Raw genomic sequence first — 18,940 nt, 5'->3', positions numbered from 1 at the left:
TTCAGCAAGGTACCAGCCTTAAGACAGCCTAACGCATAAAATGAATGAGCCTAGACTCCGCCTGCGACATGTACACCCCATGAAGGACCCTGGCAGTATGTTAAGAAGTCAAATATTTTAATGCAATTTAGTTTACACTGTGTTTCTTTCATTCTGACTTCCTCTCTGTCATATGTCCCTTCAAGAAGGGTGGATCGGGTACCTGTGAGATTCAGCTAAGGGGAGGTAGATATTGGGATACCAGTGGTTTGTGTTCAGGGGGATAAAACTGAGTGTGTCACAGTGACGTTCACGTATAGTTCCGTTGTTGTCATCTATTTCAGCATACCATTTCCTTTAGCACACACTGGATATATATGGGTTGTAAAAAAGAAACACATTTTGAAATGTACAGAAGCAGAAGCATGTCATTGGAAAATGTGTCTAGTCGTTGGATGTGCAAATCTTAAGTGCAAGATTTAGTTCACACTGAGCTTGTTGAAACAGAGAACCTTTCCTTGAAAACTGGACTAAACAAAGCAGCAAATAAAATTATAAGCACACCACATTTTACTTTGGATGGAAATCATGTGAAACACATTTTATTGGTGTTCTCAGGTTTTTAGGACACAAATGTGCAGCAGCTCTACAGACAGCAAGACTGTTTATATGCAGAGTCATTAAGTATCTCAGCATGTCAGATCCTAGTGGATCTGATGCAATTTTGTCTGCTGAAGTCTGATAGTTCAATATGAAACTGCAGGAAAAAATTGCCTCCAACATAGCAAAATGGCCCAGAAAACCCCAAGTGGTCTTACATATTTCATCATTAAGCCAATATATGCTAAGAATAACTTTATTACACAAATATGTAGCTTAACCTCAAATAGTGACAATTTAATCTGAGAGCACTGTTAAAAATAATTTTCAAAAGAAATGTAAAATCATGACTTTCATGGAGATGGAAAAAATGAATCCCTGTTAAGGATTTTATTTAACGCATTAATTAGGAAACTGGTAAGATTTCCCTCAAAGGGAAATCCAGAAAACATAGTTAAAGATCAGGAATGTGGAAACGAACGTGCAAATGTAGATAAAACTCGCTTTAGCCACAATGGGGAGAGATGCTTTCCATGTCTACAGACAAGAATTTGGGTATTGCTATCAATTATCTATAACCTACAGAGTTATAAAAGAGCTCCTAAAGAATCAGAATAAGGTAACTCAGAAAGGTGTGCCCTAGACAGGGTGGGCAAAGCTTTTCTGTAAAGAGCTACACAGTAAATATTTTAGGCCTTGTCGGCCATGCTGTCATTGCCATAACTACTCACTCAACCACTGTGGAGCTGACATAATCGTAAATAATATGTAAATACACCATTGCAACGGTGTTCAAATGCCATTTTGTTTACAAAAACAGATGATGGGCTGGACTTGGCCAGAGGTTGTGGTTTGCTAACTTCTGCTCTAGACAATGCACAAAGTTGTTCATTGAAGCACATTTTTCCCTCTTATGCTCTAAGTTCTAGGCTGAAGAATTCCTGATCATCACTCAGATGTTCGAAGCTAGCCTGTAACTTTGGGAGAGAAACAGTTTAATTGTGATTCCTACTTATGCTGAAATCTATTTTTTTTTGAATTTGTGCATAAAGAGAGGAAATAAATAAGAATTCCTGCTTGAACATTTCAAATCTTGGGGGGACTATGGACTTCATATTTTTTTCTTTGGTCCTACATTGTCACCAAAATTCAATTATGTCTCAGGATTTTTCTCCCATAATTAAAAAATATATCTATCTGAGTGATGATCAGGAATATATATATATGTGTATATATATATATACACATATATATATATTTGCCTTTTTCAACATGGGAGATATATATATATATATATATCGATATCTATCTATATATAGATATATTCTCAGGGGCAAAAAAAGGTTTGAGTGCTGACCTTGTCTGTCTTTATTCCTTTCTTTTTCTAGGTTTTGATGTAGTATATATTTACATGATGGCTGTTACTTTTAGGAAGATTTTTTTTTTCAAAGATAATTAACTCTTATTTTTTAGTATCTTTATTTGGAGGGTTTGTGTGAATTTTTCAGTTAGCATTATTGTGCACGGAAGTCCCATTCTGTTGATTCTTTAAATACTTCAAATGTCCACTTAGCATCACATAAAATAAAATGATCTTCATTTAATGTTTTTCTGACTTTGCATAGTCTCACTAAAACAATAAGACATATTATTCTGCTCATTCTTTTCTATTCTGAACCTTTTCTTTTGACTTTAGAAAATCCGGAATTAATATGCTTTGATAAAAAAATTTAAAGATGATACTACACTATTTGGAATATTTTAATGCTGTTTTGATAAATGATTATGTGTGTTTAGATATTAAAATACATTTTTATTTATTAATGTTGAGTAAATTTTTAAAAATTACCCTACTGTTTAAGAAATTTTATATGCATCTCTGACTATAGGTCTAATTTTTTAGAGATAAGAGCAGTGTTCTAGATCCCAAATTATAATTTTTACTTCTACCAAACCACTCAAAGTAAGAAAAAAGAAAAAATTATGAGACCACATTTATGAAACAGGTAAGGAAATCTATTTTAAATAAGCAAAAGTTATAAATTACAAATAAGTTTAAACGTTTAAATATTTTAAATTAAAAACAGTCTTTATGACAAAAGATATGTTACACAGAATAAAAAGAAACACAGAATAGGAAATGACATTGATAATTTATAGGTACCAATTGTTAATTGATATATATCCAGAATCTAGGATGCATGGCAATTAAGAAAACATAGCCAATGCAATAGAAAAATTGGCAATGATATGAATTCCTCAATGCAGAAATTCTCGTGGCTAATAAACCCTAATGGCCAATAAACAGATGATAAAGTTCTCAGCATTCTTATATGCTAACAAGGGAATTAAAAAACAAGAAACTAAAATTAAAATTAAAAATGAGAAATAACTGTACTTTAAAAAATGGTAAATATTGCAAAACTGTTCTGCTTATTAATTGTTGTCCAGTCATATGGTGCCACCTAAACCTGAGTAGGGCAGAAATGCCTGGAAGGCAGAGAGACCAATGCATTTGTTGAATGCCACAAATGCTCTCAACACCATACATAACCATTTGGTAATATCTGTTGAAGTTGAAGCGGTGCATAAGTGATGACTTGGCATTTAAACTTCTAGCAATCAACTGAAGATACTTTTGCACATGCACAAAAGAAGAAACAGAAAGAAAACTTTTATTTTTTGTTTTTTTTTTATTATTTCAGTAGTTTTGGGTAACAGGCGGTGTTTGGTTACATGCATAAGTTCTTTAGTGGTGATTTCTGAGATTGTGATGCAACCATCACCCAACCAGTATACACTGTATCCCATGTACTTTTATCTGTCATCTCCCTCCCACTTTCCCCGAGTATCCCCAGAGTCCATTATCTTATTCTTAGGCGTTTGTATCCTCATGGCTTAGCGCTCACTTATAAGTGAGAACATATGATGTTTGGTTTTCCATTCCTGAGTTACTTCATTTAGAGTAATGTTCTCCAACTCTATCCAGGTTGTTGTGAATGTAATTATTTTATTCCTTTTTATGACTGAGTAGTATTCCATGGTGTGTATGTATGTGTGTGTGTGTGTGCGTGCGTGTATGTCTGTGTGTGGTATATATATATATATATATATGCATATATATATATATATGTATATACACAGTTTAACAGTTTCTTTATTCACTCATTGATTGATGCGCATTTAGGCTAGTTCCATATTTTTGCAATTGTGAATTGTGGTACTATAAATGTGTGTGCAAGTGTTTTTTAAGGATTTCTTTTCCTCTGGGTGGATACCCAGTAGTGGGATTATCAAATGGTAGTTCTTTGTTTACTTAAGAAGTCTTCCCACTGTTTTCCATAGTGGTTGTACTAGTTTACATTCCCACCAGCAGTGTAAAAGTGTTCCATTTTCACACATCCACACCAGTATCTAATATGTTTTGATTTTTTAATTATGACCATTCTTGTAGGAGTCAGGTGGTATTGCATTGTGGTTTTGATATCCCTGATTATCAAATGTTGATCTGGGAAATTAACATTTGATGATGTTGAGCATTTTTTCATGTTTGTTGAACATTTGTAGGTATTCTTTTAATAACTGTCTATTCATGTACTTAGCCCACTTTTTGATGCGATTGTTTGTTTATTTCTTGCTGATTTGTTTATGTTCCTTGTAGATTCTGGATATTAGTCCTTTGTCGGATGAATAGACTGTGAAGATTTCCTCCCACTCTGTGGGTTGACTGTTTACTCTGAGAATTATTTCTTTTGCTGTGCAGATGCTTTTAGTTTCATTACGTCCCATCTATTTGTCTTTGTTTTTCTTGCATTTGCTTTTGGTTTCTTGGTCATGAATTCTTTGCCTAAGCCAATGTCTAGAAGAGTTTTTCTGATGTTATCTTCTAGAATTTTTATGGTTTTGGGTCTCAGATTTAAGTTTTTGATCTGTTTTTAGTTTATTTTTGTATAAGGTGAGAGATGAGGATCCAGTTTCATTCTTCTATATGTGGCTTGCCAATTATCCCAGCACCATTTGTTGAATACGATGTCCTTTTGCCACTTGATGTTTTTGTTTGCTTTGTTGAAGATCAGTTGGCCATAAGTATTTGGCTTTATTTCCTCCCCTTTTCCCTACGGATGGGGCTTCCTGAGAGTTGACTGCATTGATTGTTATTGCTTTTTTGGGTCTAGCCACCCAGCAGGGCTACCAGGCTCTGGGTTGGTGCTGGGAGAAAGAGTCCTGTGATGAGATTTATCTTCAGGTCTCCCAGGCATGGATACCAGCACCTGCTCTGTTGGAGTTGGCAGGGGAGTGAAGTAGACTGTGGAAGTCTTTGTAGTTTTTTTAGTGCACTGGTTTTCTTGAATGCTGGTTATGCTAGCAGTGAAGCTGTCACGTGGACAGACTCAGGGTCTCTGGTTAGCCAGGGTGTTGCAGGTGGTGGAATTAGCTGTTGTTTTCTGTCTTTTCTTTTCTTTTTTTTTTTTTTTTTTTGAGATGAAGTCTCACTTTGTCACCCAGGCTGGTGTGCAGTGGCTTGATCTCGGCTCATTTCAACCTCTGCTGGCCCTGGTTCAAGCCATTCTCCTTCCTCATCCTCCCAAGTAGCTGGGATTACAGGCTCCTGCCACCATGCCTGGCAAATTTTTTTTTGTATTTTTAGTAGAGACGGGGTTTCACTGTCCTAGCCAGGCTGGTCTTGAACTCCTGACCTTGTGATCCACCCACCTTGGCCACCCAAAGTGCTAGGATTACAGGCGTGAGCCACTGCGCCCAGCTATTTTCTCTTTCTATAGAGCAGGATTGTTCTGTTGTAAGTTGTTGTAATGGCTTGAGTTGGCTGGCCTCCAGCCAGGAGGTGGCCCTTCCAAGAGAGCGCCAGCTGCAGTAGTAGAAGAGGGATATAAGCTTGCCTAATTGGCCAGGATAAGTATTCACTTTTCTCAGGCAAGGGGTGGGGCTCTAGAGCTCCTAGGAATTCATGTCTTTTGTCTTAGGCTACCAGTGCAGGTAGAGAGACCAGCAGGTGGGGACAGGATTAGGCATGTCTGAGCTCTGACTCTCTTCAGGTGGGGCTGGCTGTGGTCACTGTTGGGGGTAGAGGGTGGTTCTCAGGACAATGGGTGTTCCAGAAGGGATTATGGCGTCTCTGCCGTCTTATACAGGTTGCCAGGGAAGTCAGAAGTGACAAGCTTCACCCAGTTCCTACACAGCCAGCAAGGCCAGTCTCACTCCCACTGTGCCCTACCAACAGCGCTGAGTTTACTTCCAGGCAGCTGGTGTGTAGCGCTGAGATCTTTTCCCAGGCTACAGGCTTTCCTGCTAAGAAAGCATGCAGGGTTTTCAGGCCTTGTCCCTCTCCGCCTACCTATGAGATCAGCTGTGGCTTCTGTGCTTGTATCTGCACTTCCTGTTTACCCCCTAGATTCCACTCAGGAAAATTTATGCTCAGTCAGAATTATTACAAAGTTCAGCTAGAAGCATTTTTCACCCTGTAGCCTGTCTCTAATTCTGCAGGCTGCCTTTGCCAAGGAACTCTGTGAGATGAAGTCGGAGTCAGGGATGGGTTCCCTGGGATTTAGCTGGGGACAAGAAATGACTAAAGGCTCTTCCCACTCTTTCCTTCCTTCCTTCCTCCCTTCCTTCCTTCCTTCCTTCCTTCCTTCCTTCCTTCCTTCCTTCCTTCCTTCCTTCCTTCTTTGACAAAGTCTTGCTCTGTCACCCAGGCTGGAGTGCAGTAGCATAGTCTCAGCTCACTGCAACCTCTGCCTCCTCTGCCTCCCAGGTTCAAGTGATTCTCGTGCCTCAGCCTCCTAAATAGCCAAGATTACACGTGCCTACCACCATGCCTAGCTAATTATTTTGTATTTTTATTAGACACTGGGTTTCTCCATGTTGGCCAGGCTGGTTTTGAACTCCTGACCTCAAGAGATCTGCCCACCTTGGCCTCCCAGAGTGCTGAGATTATAGGCATGAGTCATTGCACCAGGCCCCACTGTTTCTCCTACTTTTATATTTCCCTTGGCTCCCTATATCCATTTCAACTCTAGGTAAGGTTGAATCTTTCTCCCATGATCTGGATTTTCAGAATAATCAGTAAGGATGTGTGTTCAGAGGCAAACTTTTCCACCTCTCACACTTTGGGGACTCACATTTTTTTGGCTGTCCCATGGAGTTTGCAGTAGCACACTGCTTCTTTCTAAAGCTCTGTGGATTCTTTCAGTTTTCCTGATATGTTCCTAAAGTGGTTCTTTGATATGGTTTGGCTGTGCCCCTAACCAAATCTCATCTTGACAACTTGGTGAACGCTATGTTAATATTTATATAACAAATTTGTCCCCAACCAAATCACACCTTTCCATGTGTTATGGGAGGGACTTGGTGGGAGATAATCGAATCATGGGTGCAGGTCTTTCCCATGCTGTTCTCATGATAGTGAATAAGTCTCATGAGATCTGATTTTTAAAATAGGTGTTTTAAAAAGAGACGCTCTCCTGCACAAGCTCTCTTATTTTCGGTTTGCCACCATCCACATAAGCTGTGACTTGCTCCTCCTTGCCTTCTTCCATGATTGGAAGGCCTCCCCAGCCTTTAAGTCAAATTAAACTTCTTTCTTTTGTAAATTACTCAGTCTTGGGTATGTCATTATCCGCACTGTGAAAACAAACTAATGCAATAAATTAGTACCAGTAGAGTTGGGTGCTACTGAAAGGGTACCTGAAAATGTGGAAGCGACTTTCGAACTGGGTAACAAGGCAGAGGTTGAAACAGTTTGGAGGGTTCAGAAGAAGACAGAAATATGTGGGAAAGTTTGGAACTTCTTAGAGATTTATTGAATGGCTTTGAGCAAAATGCTGATAATAATATGGACAATGAAATCCAGGCAGAGGTAGTCTCAGGTGGAGATGAGGAACTTTTTGGGAACTGGATCAAAGGTGATTCTTGTTTTTTTAGCAAATAGACTGGTGGAATTTTGCCCCTGCCCTACAGATTTGTGGAACTTTGAACTTGAGAGATTTAGGGTATCTGGCAGAAGAAATTTCTAAGTAGCAAAGCATTCAAGATGTGACTTGGGTGTTGTTAAAGGCATTCAGTTTTATAAGGGAAGCAAAGCATAAAATCTCAAAAAATTTGCAGCCTGACAATATAATAGAAAAGAAAATTCCATTTTCTGAGGAGAAATTCAGGCCAACTGCAGAAATTTGCGTAAGTAACGAGGAGCCAAATGTTAATTCCCAAGACAACAGGGGAACCCAGGGCATGTCAGAGGTGTTCATGGCAGCCCCTCTCATAAGAGACCTGGAGGCATAGGAGGAAAAAATGGTTTTGTGTGCCAGGCCCAGGATCCTCATGCGGTGTGCAGTCTAGGGACTTGGTGCCCTGCATCCCAGCCACTCCATCTATGCCTAAAAGGGGCCAAGGTACAGCTTGGCCTGTGGCTTTAGAGGGTGCAAGCCTCAGGACTTGTCATCTTCCACATGATGCTGAGCCTGTGGTTGCACAGAAGTCAAGAATTGAGGTTTGGGAAACTCCACCTAGATTTCAGAAGATATATGAAAACTCCCGGATGCCCAGGTAGAAGTTTGCTATAGAGGCCAGCTCCTCATGGAGAACCTCTGCTAGGGCAGTACAGAAGGGAAATGTGGGGTGGAAGCCCCCAGACACAGTCCCTACTGGGGTACTGCCTAGTGGACCTGTGAGGAAGAGGACCGCCATCCTCCAGGCCTCACAGCGGCAGATCCACTGCCAGCTTGCACTATGTACCTGGAGAAGCCAAAGACACTCAATGCCAGCCTGTGAAGGCAGCTGGGAGGGAGGCAGTACCCTGCAAAGACGCAGGGTTGGAACTTCACAAGACCATGGGAATCTACCTGTTGCATCAGTGCAACCTGGATGTGAGACATGGAGTCAAAGGAGATCGTTTTGAAGCTTTAAGATTTAACTGCCCCACTAGATTTTGGATTTGCATGGGGCCTGTGGCCCCTTTGCTTTGGTCAATTTTTCCCATTTGGAATGACTATATTAACCCAATGCCTATGCTCTTAATGTATCCAGGCTAGGAAGTAACCGAGCTGCTTTTGATTTTAAAGGCTCAGAGGCACAAGTGTCTTGACTTGTCTCAGATGAGACTTTGGACTGTGGACTTCTGAAATGAGTTAAGACTTTGGGGGACTTTTGGGAAAGCATGATTGCCTTTAAAAGGTGGTGACATGAGATTTGGGAGGGGTGAGTGATGGAATGATATGGTTTGGATGTGTCCCCACCCAAATTTCATCTTGAATTCCCATGTGTTGTGGGAGGGAGCTGGTGGAAGGTGATTGAATCATGAGAGCAAGTGTTTCCTGTGCTGTTCTATGATAGTGAATAAGTCTTATGAGATCTGATGATTTTAAAAAGAAGTGTTCTCCTGCACAAGCTCTCTCATTTTTTGCCTACCACCATCTATGTTAAGATGTGACTTGCTCCTCCTGGCCTTTCACCAGGATTGTGAGGCTTCTCCTGCCACGTGAAACTGTAAGTCTAATTAAACCCTTTCCTTTTGTAAATTGATCAGTCCTGGGTATGTCTTTATCATCACCATTAAAACAAACTAATATATTCTTGGAGTAAAAGTTCAAAATGTGACTCTCCACACACTGTTCTGTCCATCAAAGTGGGAGCTGCACATTAGTCCCGTCTCCTATCCATTTTCTTCTCCTCTCAAGAAAAGTATTATAGTAGAATTGCTTGCAGTAGAGAAACATTTCTATCAAAGGCAGAAGAAATAAAATTGTTTTGGTGTATCATAAAATGGAATATTTTTTAGCCATTATAATGCATAATCTAATAATCAATATATCAATTTATATAATTCTTCAGAATATATAACAAATGAAAAAAACCTAGTTGCACAATATTATATAAAACAAACTCTTTTCAAAAATCTTGTAAAATACCAAAAACAGGAATATGTATTATTTAAGAATATCTATATATTATAAATATGTATATATATATATATTATAGTTATTGTTAACAACATGAAAACATTGACAGAAAGTATATATGCCATCTTTAGGAAGATGCATTATCTCTGTGGAGAAAGGAGGGTTTGAGTTTGATATGGTGGACTACAAAGAAGGCATTAATTACTTATGTTACATTTTCTCTAAAGTGATTTAAAGGAGATAAGGCAAAATATTCAATGCGGATAGTTCATACGTGGGCATTTGGTATGAGATTCTGTTGATTTTCTATTTATCATTTTTTTCTAATCAAAAAATAGAATAAGAGAGAAGCCATGTATTAAAGGAAGAGGGTGGAAAAAGTGGTCAGGCCACGCCCAAAGTGTCCTGCCACATGTGAAGCTCTTCTAAATTATCCTACATATGTGAGACTTGACTTCCACACATAGCCATATTTCACAAAGATATTAAAGTTTTAAATTACCATTGAGTGAAATTGATGTGCAAGAAGATGACATATATTCCTATTTCTTCCAGTTTCTTTTGACTTGATTTGAGCATATACTTGGACTCCCAATGATCTCCCCCCAGTGATCTCCCCTTCTCTGAACTCTTGTGATATTTCCTAGATGAGGCAACTGTTGTGACAAAAATTCCACTGCCTTATGCAATTGCTTTCAACAGTTTTGTGAGTATTATTTGTGCCTGCCCTGTAGATGCAAGCTCCTGGAGCTGTAAATATTCTCTAATCTACTTATATAAATGCTTACCACAGTGTTAAATTTATGAACAAATCCTCTTAATGTGCCTTATGGCATTCAGAGATTTTATGTTATTATCATGCTCGTTGGTAGAAAATAGCTTGTGTGTGTTTGTGTGTGTGCATGTGTGTGTATGGATGTGTGCATATGTGTGCCAACACTTGGCGGAGGTAGATCAGGATAGAAATATTTAGATATAGGTCACTTGCTCTTTTAAGTTAGAGAATGGCAGAAGTTCCTAGCAAATGATTATATGTGTGTGACTTGTGGACATATTTGTTATAACACAGTATGTGTGTTTCTGGAAAAAAAAAACAACTCTATGTTCTGCAGAATCATTGGATTAAAATTAAAGAGGATTATGCTGAACACAGGGTCATAGGTGGGCCAGTAAAATCATATGTAGCTTTGTAACTAATCTACTAAGAAAAATACGCCTAATAAAAATACTTGTAAAGCTAATAACATATTAACATTCTAATGAATATGTAAATACTTCCATACATTTTGAACTTTAACAAACAAAAAAAAAACAAAGTAATTATGGCAGTAGCTTGATAGAAAGATTGGGATTATTGAGTTGTGGAGAAAAAGGGGAAATATGTAGAGAACAGAGTCATGCCACAACCCTGCCAAGACAGAGATCATGGCTCAGTTGAGTTCAAGAATAGCACATGGATGAATGCAAGTCACAGAGAGGAAGAGACTTTTCCCTGACTACATCCAGCAGCAGCTGACCACTTTGAGTTTAGTTGCTGTTTCACAGAGGCACAATGTATGTTTACCTTGCTTTATTAATTTTACGTGCTTTGTTATCAAAGCACTTGAAGACTGTCTTATTGCTATTTTTTCTTCTTTCTTAAGCATGAATGCCACTACAGTATTTTTTTTTTCACGAGATCTGCACTTTAAGGAATTTAGCTTTTATATAACACATAGTGAATCAGCGTATATACTTCTCAGTGGCTACCCATAAAGTAATGCATTGTCACCTTTGTCTTGATAAAATTAAAGTAATAAGAATTATTACATATCTTTATGTATTTATATTTTTGACTAAGTACGGAATTTATAAATAATATCTATTTTAGATAGTAAAACTAGGTGAGTGCTGTCTTACTATTAATGTAACAAATTTGGAAGACAACAGGATTGTAAAATGGCTTTGCTAAGTAAACATTCAATTTATTTTCTATTTGATATAAAATTGTGTTTCTAATTGCTTTCTTAGCAAAGAGATTATTATTCATTAAGAATCATCAAATGCATTTTATCCAAAACTCAGATTGACAGGATAATGGATTTCTGTTAATGTGTTGATTAATGATTGATGCTAAGCATTGAATATCTTTCCCTAAAGTTATACTACAGAGACTCATCTTTGGATAACAATCAGCCATAGCTATAAAAGATTTTTGCTGAATAATTTGTGTTGCTCCACAGTGCACCCTAAGGTATTGAACTGCTTACAGAAAGGTAAATTACCTTTGTGCCATTTTCTTCCTGACTACGTGGGTGGCAAGTACAAACATTGAATTCTGTCTTGAATTTAGATAATTATTTCTTAGTCTAACGCTGTATAAAGACTTTTTTTTTCCAATATTCTTTACTAAAAGTGTTTCTTAAAATTATAACCAGGTGTCTAAAAATAAAAATGAATACATTCAGGCAGAAACTGCTACTTAGCTATCTTTATCTACTATAACTCATTTTTAAATAAAAAGATTTTAATAATCTGTGATCACATAACCACTTGACAAAATTAGCATATGTTTTGGCCTCAGATTTTCTGATTTCCTATTTTCTCTGAATAAGTGTTATGAATCATGTTACTCTAAAGTGTGCTAATTAGCTAAGAAGAATATAATTTTTCTGACCTAATTATGAAATACTTCAGACTTTAGAATTTTAAGATCAGTATAATATTTTCCAACTTGAGAAAACTTTTTTAATACTTAAATAATTAATACTTAATAATTAATACTTAATAATTAAAAAAGCCTCAAATCTCCCTTGAAATGGTTGAATATTGAACTAATATGAACCATAGATTATAATAATGTCTAAAATAACAGTGAGGCAATAATTTTAAATAAAGAAATCTACAGTCAAAATACATGCATGTTCTGCAATCCTTCCTTTTTCTTTTTCAAAATGTTGGTATATGATGCCTTTAAAATATATTCTAAAGCATTAAAATAAGTTAGAAAACTTAAAATCAGTTCTCTTTATTTGGTAATTAGTTGGATTTATCAAAATATCACTCTTTTCAGTGATCATGGTAAATTGTGTTTTCAGAAAAGACTTTTGACTGGAATTCATATTCCAAAGATTATTGTCACTACTTCCACTTGCTGTAATAGCTAAAATTAAATAGACTGTAAGGACCGAGTGTTGGTGCAAATGTGGAACGATTGGGACTCCCATAAATTAGAGCTGGGAGTGTAGAACAGTATGTCCAGATGGAAGAGTTGGGAAGTGTTTTAATAAATTTATTTATATGCCTACCTTATGACACAGCGATTTTACTCCTGCCTTCTTACTCAAGAAAAATTAAAATTTGGCCACAAAAAGACATGTACAAAATGCTTCATACCAGCTTTGTTTTATAATGACACAATCTGGATACAACCCAACACTCATCTTCAGGTGAATGGGTTAATGAATTACTCAATATGCATACTCAGTAATGAAAAGGTACCAACTGTTGGTATACACAACAATGGTATGAATGCCGAAACATTACCTGAAGTAAAAAAAAAAATCACATTTATGTATTTGTAGCACAGATAAATGAAAATAAAATGACAGAAACCAGATCCATACTTTTCTGGAGGAATTAGGTAATAGACTGGAAGGGAGCAAGAAGAAACTTTAGAGAGTAATGAAATTGTTTTTATCTTAATTAAAGTGGTATACATATGTATGAATGCAATTATCAAAATTCAAAAAACTGTGTATTTAAAATTAGTATATATTATTGTATATAAATTGAGTTCAATAGAAATAGTAGTAAAAGAGTGAAACAAAAAAAGCTTATTATTTGAAGGGCTGGCTAATATTACATTTAAAAGAACTGCCAAGCCGGTGAAGTGACTCACACCTGTAATCCCAGCAGTTTGGGAGGCTGAGGCGGGCAGACCACCTGAGGTCAGAGAGATCACCTGAGGTCAGGAGTTCACGACCAGCCTGGCCAATATGGTGAAACCCCATCTCTACTAAAAATACAAAAGAAAGCTGGGCATGGTGGCCAGCAACTGTAATCCCAGCTACTTGGGAGGCTTAGGCAGGAGAATTTCTTGAGCCCGGCAGGTGGAGGCTGCAGTCAGCCGATATTTTACCATTGCACTCTAGCCTGGGTGACAAGAGCAAGACTCCATATATATATATATATAAGAACTGCTAGTGTTATACAGAAAGATCCATTTACATCAAAGGCATGATTGTTGTGACAATATAATTGAGTATCTAAACTAGGGCACTTTTGAAAGTGAAAAGGATACTGTTAATACAATACATTTGGCCAAAAGGACTAAATCAGTGCTTTTCTAGAACAATTGAAGAATATTGTTACCCCAGTGTTGACTGTTTCCCCAAAATGTTGATGTTAAGGACTCTAGAACAACTGCTTGTAGAGGTGTATTCACTGTGTACGTGTGTGTGAGTGCGTGTGCTAACTGATTTCCTGCAGGCCTTCTTCAGTCATTTGCTCACTGAATCAAGTTAGTGAAGCTGCTGATTATTTGTATCTGTGGGAAGTTCAAGGGCAGCTGACAATTTCCAGTAGCTATCAGCTACCATGCAGGCATGTAAAACCTCAGGATCCACAACTGATAATGAGGTGGGAATCAGACGTACTGAGTGATGTCTGCACACCCTGTGGTTCTGTTACTGAAATAATGGAACCACTTTTACTCTGTTTCTCATCAACACCTTTGCATTTGATCTTGCAGAGTTGTTAGATTGCTTGCTCACACTCGAGACTTTTCCGGAAGACATACAAAATTGCCCTAAAGTGGAAGTGGTTGCCTATACAGTGTGATTTGTCTATCAGTCAATGACTAGTACATGTGGCTGTTTCTCCCAAAGTCAGACTAATAAATTATTTACAGGGAAGAGTGGGCATACTAAAAATTAGAATTATAAGCAAATTTGAAGCAGGAAAGGCCCTCTGGAGAAGGTAATACTTGAACCGAGATTTTAAGCATAGGTAGGCATTATATAGGCAGAGAAAAATAGAAACAAGGTCCAGGCAAATAAAACAGCATCAAATGTGCTGAAGTTTCAAACAGCATGAAAAATTCAAGAATATCCAAGTTGATGGGCATTACTACAGAGAGGAGTGTGTGAGGGGAGAGGGTGGGAAAGTGATGATAAAGAATTTTCCTTTACTTGAGTTTCTCTGTTGTATTGTGAGTATGCTACATGGCCTCTGGTCTAAACTATGTAATCAATTAAATATAGACAAGGAAATCAGGACAAGCATCAAGTTTGTCACTATTTTTAAAGAAAATTGCAAAGATAGCAGGGGTCTTACTTAGCGCAATGTTATTGTAATTTGTGCAAACATTATACATTTTTAAATGTTTTTGCATTGTTAACGAATTCAAACATATACCATAGAAAGTAATAGGAGCTTGAATTGCAATATATTTGAGTAGTATTTGTTAACACTCACGTATCGGTTAGCTTTTACTGAGTAACAAACCACTGTAAAACATGGTGGCTTGAAACAGCAATCCTTTATTATTGCTCATAAGTCTGTAGTAGGCTGAGCCCATTCAAGCATCTGTAGTCCACTCTGGGTGGATAAATGCTGCTGCGGATCTCATTTATGTTTGCTTGCTTGAGATTGACTGGCTGTCAGCTGGTCTAGAATGCTTTGTTTTCTCCCCATAGTCTCTCATTACTTAGGAAGCTTGCCTGAGTTCTTACAAAGGGAGAAAATATGGTGGGCCTTGAAAATTGAAAGCAGATGAGGATGGAGACTAGCATTCCAACGCTCAGCAATACTCAGAACGAAGGTCAGACCATGTATGGAAAGTTAGAAGAGATAATAAAGAAAAGACGCCCACTGAAGCTAAGGGATATGTATTAGTCATCTACTGCCAAAATAATGCCACATAGGATACTGCCAAAACCTCCGTGGCTTATGAGCGCAAGTATTTATTGACTGTGGTTTGACTGATCTGGGCTTGGCTTGACTGCAGGATTCTGATCCAAACAACTATCTTCTGAAATTGGCTCCAGGCTGTGGATAATTTTAAAATAGCTCCATATGTATTCATTCTTGGACTCAGGTTAAAGGAGCATCCAACACCAGGGTTAGCTCTCCTCTGGCAGAGCACTATAGTTTAAAATCCAAGCCAGATTACATGTCACATTCAAAGTCTCTGTTTGCATCACATCTCCTAATTTTCAATTGGCCAAGTTAATCACAAGGCCACACTCACTATCAACAGAGCAGGGACATACACTCCACCTCCCCTGAGAACGTGGCTATTTAATAAACAATAATCCAAAATATCAAAGGGTATATTTGGTACAGTAAGGGAGAAATGAGGACATAAGATAGAAATCAAGTAGCCATATGATTTAAGCTGAAAAATTAGGTTAAAATCATAGTATGTGAAGCACCTGGCATTTTCCAAAATGGCCACAACAATAATCCCCTATTCCCTACGCTCCTGTAGAGATATAATGTTACATTGACGCTCCTCCCATCAAGAGTTAAGGTCTGTATCTGCTCTTGATTGTGGACCAGCCTTGGTGACTGGTTTACCAAAAGCATACGGTGAAGGTGAAATTATGTTATTTTCAAGCCTAGATTTTCAGAAGCCACATGGCTTCCGCCTGCTTCTCTAGAACAATCACACTAGGGCCCTTAGCAGCAGTGAAGCCATCTGACTCTACCAAGCCTATGAAGCTTGGAAGAAGTGCAAATCAGCACAGGTAGAACTAGCCACAGGGAGAAACTCTGATATTGCATGAAGGGAGGGAGATGCCAAACTCACCCCCCGCTGTTTCAATTCCACTGTTCCAACTCCAGCCTTCTGATTATAACCTCATAGAAGGTGCCAGGCCAGGACTACCCAGCTAAGCACCTTGCAGATTCCTGACCCTCAGAAACTGTGAGAAATAGTAAGAGGATTGTTTGAAATCACTGTTTTGAGATGATTTGCTCAAAACAAAGCAAGGTCAACAAGGTCAAATGTTAGTTATCAGAGATTGTATAATCTAGCTACCCATTTTGAAAGAGAGACATTCCTAACTGCTTTTCAGTTGGAGATACTACTTCACATTATTGAAAGTAATGACCTAAATTAACTAAGTGAACTGACATGCCATATATATATATATATGGCAGGGCATAAATATTAGGGAGAAAAATTTGACCTGTTTAATAGGAAAGAAAGAACAACAAATTTTTTTTTGAGCAAAGAATAGCAGGATACATACAGTGTTTTAAGGAGTTCAGGCAAAGGGCAGCATGGGATCACTTGAGGACAGGAGTACCTGGAAGCAGGGAAATGATCTCAGAGTGTTCCTGACAGCAAATGCACACACTTTGGCAATTCATATTTTAGAAAAGTTAAATGTGTCAGTTTTTGGGAACTTATGTATATTTTATAGATCTTGACCTCTTAAATGGATACACTATTGAGTCATTTTATGAAAAATACATTTACCTCCTAGTAAATCTGCTTGTTAAATGTGGGTTTCTATTAATTGGTTCAATTATTTTACTAATTAGTCACTTTTTGTTCATTTTCTTAAAAAATCTTCACTTAAAACTGCTATTGTGTGGAAGCCAAGAGGTTTTTCTAGTATTCCATCATAAAAAATGAATAAGCTATCATTAAGCCTTTTCCTAAAAATGATTAAAAACAACAAGATTTAGTATACATTTCAGCAATTAGTAGATTTCATGACAGTACCCTTAAGTCCAGCATCATTAACTCATCTATTTTGCAGTGTAGGGAAACCGATTCATATTTATATTGTTGCTGATGCTTCATAGACATCTCAGACTGTGAAGCCTGTGATTTGTGATACGTGTAGCCCGTGTGTCAGTTGTTACCTTTGTCATTGAGGATCACCTCCTTCTATCACATTAGAAGAACAGGAGGGGTCTTCTCATAGCTGCCCTTGTTATGTCCAGCATGCAGCTCCTCCCAAACACAACGTGGCCTTTCTCTTTGCACCTGCTTCACTGTGAACCTTCACTCACTTCACTGATGTGCACCAAGTGGAGCCGCTTGGCAAAGACCCTTCAGTTCATGCCATTGCCTGCATTCCAGGCTTGCTGACAGGTACATGTGGGGTGGGCCATTCATCCCTTCGTTGCTTGGTGCTTTCATTTTCAACAGTTCTATTCTGAAAGCTCCAGAAAGTATGCATCAGATGTTACCTAATGGGGCTTAAGGGAAATTTTAAACTAGAAGGGGAAAAGTATGAACTGCACACCAGATATTTGATTCCTAGTGCCCAAAGTACACTCTAGAATGTAAACATTTTTATGTTTGAGTGTTCTGGAATGCCCACCTTGGTCCTGTCATTGCCTCTTTTTGAGAGAGACTTATTTTTCTTAACTCCATCATTAAAGTTTTACTCTTCTTTTGTGAAATCCCCTTCACTATTCATAGATTCAGCCCCAGGATCCAGCCTTTCGCTTTACACTTACATTTTTCAAGGTCAAGAGTATTTACTGATTCAAGGGCAATGAAGGTGGTGACAGCAGGATGGTCTGTGGTGGCATTTAGCATACCAAGTACTGTAAGTGGTTCGGGGGTGAACGCTCCAAGTATTATCCCCTTCCCTGTTAATTCACCCATGTAAATTGCAGGCTAGTTACTCTTCAGATTTCATAATCTCCTCCTTCTTCTTCATTCCCATCTTTCAAGGTCAAATGTCAGCTATCGGAGATTGTATAATCTAGCTCCTCACTGCAAAAAAGAAACATTCCTAACTGCTTTTATGTTGGGGATACTACTTCACATTATTGAAAGTAATGAATTAAATTAACTAAGTGAACTAACATGTAAATGTTAGCCATGTTTGTTGCCAGCCATATTAGTTCACTTCGTTCAATTTTTTCCTGCATTTCTTCTATATTTTGTCCTAACAGATCAGTTTAGACATAGAAACAGATCTGCTGATGACCCACTCACCCTTTAAAATGGCCACTCTCTTTAGCTGAAGAGAGGATATTGAGAGACCTAGAAATTTGTTCAATTAAACATTGGGTCAGGCATGGATTTTCTCAAACCTGTAATTTCAGCATTTTGGGATGCTGAGGTGGGAAGATTATTTGAGAATGGGAATTCGAGGTGGTAGTGAGGCTATGATCATGCCATTGTGCTCCAGCTTGGGCGACACAGTGAGATCCCATCCAAAAAAAAATAAAAAACAAAAATGGAAGATACCTAACCATTTCTTGTCTGGGAAAAAGGATTGTTTTATTTTCCATGAAATAGAACTTCTGTAATAACTTGTTTTGTTTACTGCATATTTTATCCTATTTTATGGTTTATTAACGAGTTTAGAATATATTAAATGACTGAGGGATTGCCATACGAAGGTTTCGGATGAAAGCATGCAGACAGAAACATAGGTGTTGTAGACACAGAAATGACTTCAGAATGTTTGAGGCAGGAAAAGACCAGTGTG

General features: G+C 37.8%; 1 long non-coding RNA gene across 1 annotated transcript; it reads right to left on the bottom strand.

The window, feature by feature from the left end:
- Positions 1-4,098: 4,098 nt before the first annotated feature.
- LOC116552334 lies at positions 4,099-18,308 on the bottom strand. Its single transcript, XR_004269332.1, has 3 exons — positions 18,297-18,308; positions 6,687-6,696; positions 4,099-4,212 (listed from the first exon to the last, which is right to left on the bottom strand). It is a non-coding gene; the product is annotated as an uncharacterized LOC116552334 (long non-coding RNA).
- Positions 18,309-18,940: the final 632 nt, after the last annotated feature.

The sequence above is a fragment of the Sapajus apella genome, unplaced genomic scaffold (assembly GCF_009761245.1).
Source record: "Sapajus apella isolate SASKATOON/1434 unplaced genomic scaffold, GSC_monkey_1.0 scaffold11, whole genome shotgun sequence".
NCBI lineage: Eukaryota > Metazoa > Chordata > Mammalia > Primates > Cebidae > Sapajus > Sapajus apella.
Note: the sequence above shows the minus strand (reverse complement) of the source record. Positions and strands in the feature narration are given on the sequence as shown.